This window comes from Malania oleifera, chromosome 12 (genome assembly GCF_029873635.1).
Source record: "Malania oleifera isolate guangnan ecotype guangnan chromosome 12, ASM2987363v1, whole genome shotgun sequence".
Lineage (NCBI taxonomy): Eukaryota > Viridiplantae > Streptophyta > Magnoliopsida > Santalales > Ximeniaceae > Malania > Malania oleifera.
Genome location: NC_080428.1, coordinates 58382702 through 58385912, shown reverse-complemented (window position 1 = coordinate 58385912; position 3211 = coordinate 58382702). Strand labels below are relative to the sequence as shown.

The following is a 3211-nucleotide window of genomic DNA, read 5'->3' as shown; positions in this document are numbered from 1 at the left end:
TGAAGCAGTACAGCATCAGAAGCACATGTCCCTTTTATGCTAATTTTAAGGTTCCAACAGGAACTTAGCTTGTATAATTTTAAGTCACATGAGTATTCCAAATAAGTGAGGATCAAAATGTTATTAAATCTCCATACTCTAATCTTTGAAGAGATTCTAATAATTAAACCACATATCTACAGACGACAAATGTACCTCAACCCATGTAATATGCTCAAAAACTCAAAGAGAATCCAAAATTCTATTTTGGATTAACTCCTTCACACATCTTTAAAGGGCTAAAAACTGAAAAGCATTATGTATGGCTCATAAAGCATTCAATTAAGATAAAATTTTAGGGATTAGAATCCTTTTTCTCTTCTCTAAAAATCATTGAAATAAATTATGCTAGGAAACACACATGTTGGGGTTGGTGGGCATGTTTCTGATTTGTGTCCAAATTTATAATTTTAGAAGTTGCATTTATTTCCATCTTCATAACTTTCAATGCTTTCTTACTAATTCACGATTTGTTTATTCCATCCTGCTTAAGAAAAGCATTTCAGTAAGAATGCAGAAGACACATTAATAATCATAACAAAGGGTGCACAAATAATCTGATAAATAATTTTGAGACATCCTGCTTCTAACATTTAACAACCCCTGCAGACATATTTTAACCTCTGATGTAGCCTTCTTCAACATGTTTCCTCATCCCAAAGGCCTAGTTTCTTTGTTTTGGGTCCCGCCGACATTGCTGTAATGATGCAAAATACACTCTCATGGCTTAGTAGTATTAAACGAGGAGTTTTGACATAAAATTATGGTCACTAATTACTTATAAAAGACCATTAGCCTCCCTACCTAAAGGCTCATATCCTAAGATGGCCAAAAAAGTCCAAAAATACAAGCACTTGAGGCTGGTCTAAGTACACAACATATGATTTATGTTATGAAGATGATGTGCCTTTAGAAGGGACTTATGGAAAAATATACCCCGATTGACAAGCTATGGAAAATATATTCTTGAATTAAAGCAAAGCCATGGTTTTGAAATACACAAATGAATGTCTACCTTGTTGCCAGGAATTAGGGTAAAGATGAAAATTTTCTATGGAACTTTAAAATACACAATCCAACAAACCTCTCAATTAAACCATGTCCTCACATTCTCCAGTAACTACTGTACCCACCCATCCAATCCCCTCCCCCCTTCCTCCCGTCTTTCCCTTTTACTCTATTTGATAGAAGAAGCAAAATTTTAAACTAGCCACTGCACTTACTTTTTGATTTTATTAAAAAAAAAAAAAAAAAAACCTGCAATGGATAACTACAATTTAAACAAGGCAAACCCCAAAGACATGTGTCAATGATTTTGGCGGCCTATTGGTAGAACATCATCTTCGTTGGGGAACTGCAACCTCCTCCCCAGTAAAATGGGAGAAGAGATATATATCATATATATATATATATATATATATATAGAGAGAGAGAGAGAGAGAGAGAGAGAGAGAGAGAGTTTTATGGGAAAAAGGACAATAATAACAATAGGAAGATAGTGAATATTATGGGGAAAAGATAAGAATCAAATAAGGGATTTGGAAAGATTAAGCCCATTATTGAAAAAAAAAAGAAAACAAAAAGGAGGTAGTAAAGGGAGATGAGATTTGAAAACAATAAAATAATGGATTAAACAATTATATGTGATAAGTTCTCTTACCCATTCACTATCCAAGCCAATTATCCCAGTTGCCTCTCCATCACCATCAAAACCTTTAACTACTGCCAAAAACTATGCTCAAACCATCAAAGTACCTCCACCTACAGCCTATTGATTCATTCTCTCTTTTCCTGAAATTTTCTTTGGAGAAATATCTTCTCAGCCTCCTCCTCCTCCTCCCCTCATCATCATCATGGTCATCAACAACTAGTCGTGAGCTCGAACTATGTGCTTGCTCCACAACTCCCTATTTTTAAATTAAAAAAAATTTTAAAAAATAGTCAAGAGTTAAAGAATTTAAGGACATTTTTGGATAGTTATGGGTAATTATAGGGATGCTTTAGGATAATTATGAATCGATATAAGAATATATTTGATCTAATTATAAGGGCATTTTAGATAGTTATGAGTAGTAAGGGTATTTTTGAGTAATTAATTTGGTGTTTTAAAAAAGACACCAAAGGGGAAATCCCCTTTACAATATTAGAGAAATGACGATAAACACAAAACAAGAATGCATTTATCCCATGTATTGAGAAGTAACTCTCTGTTAAAATTAAATTTGCATTCTTGATCCTTGCCCTTCCCCTATAATCCAAAAATATTATAATGAAGTATTGAAACAAAACACACACACAAAAATCACAACAACCATAGCAGATTCTCAGAATGGGTCAGAGAAATTAAAAGAGATAGTAGTTGGAGACATAACAATTGTATTCAACGAACCATCCAAAATGTAACCCTAACAAAAGAACCAATGCAAACCCTAGCAGTTGGAGACATACCAATGATTTCAATCAAACATCCAAAATGCAGCCCTAACAAAAGAATTGTAAATGTAGAAAACTAATTACAGAAAGCAAATTTCAAGTAGATTAGAGAATAATCTGATTGTTACCTTCCTGAAATGATCATCACATCGAATTCGATTAAAGGAATCGTTTAATGGCTTCATCATCCCTGTTAGTGATGCGAATATGAAGTACTTCATTGGACTAAATAAAGAAATCCTATATGGCAACTATCAGGTTTGGGAAAGTTGTGACTACGCTAATTCAAGAAATTGAAGTGAGAGAGCGAGGGAAAATGGAGGGAAGGAAGAATGAAAAGGAGGGAAAAGTCTCATCAAAGAGTTAACGGTTAGATTTCAATTGCCCTAAAAAAAAAAATTATCAACAAATTATTGAAATTATTTTCCTTCCTTATTTTTGTTTGGAAAAAAATTAATTTTAGGAAGAGCATAAACATATTTTTACCTAATTTGTATCCAACTAATTGAGACTACTTATGGAAACATACTAACTATGTGCTCCCGACTCTATATTTTTATTTTATTTTTAAATATATAAAGAAAATAGGCAAGAGTTGGAGGAAATAATTGTAAAAAAAATAATAGGAGTTGAAGGGTTTTTTAATTTGATTAGAAAAAAAGTACATATAATTAATTATATGGGCATTTTGAGTTAGATATAAGTAGTTACAGGTATTTTTTTTAATCACTTGAAATTT

The 3211-nt window shown here is 32.5% G+C and overlaps 1 long non-coding RNA gene across 1 annotated transcript; it reads right to left on the bottom strand.

The window, feature by feature from the left end:
* Window positions 1-479: 479 nt before the first annotated feature.
* LOC131144170 (uncharacterized) lies at window positions 480-2759 on the bottom strand. Its single transcript, XR_009133743.1, has 2 exons — window positions 2601-2759; window positions 480-736 (listed from the first exon to the last, which is right to left on the bottom strand). It is a non-coding gene; the product is annotated as an uncharacterized LOC131144170 (long non-coding RNA).
* Between the last annotated feature and the right edge of the window lie 452 nt (window positions 2760-3211).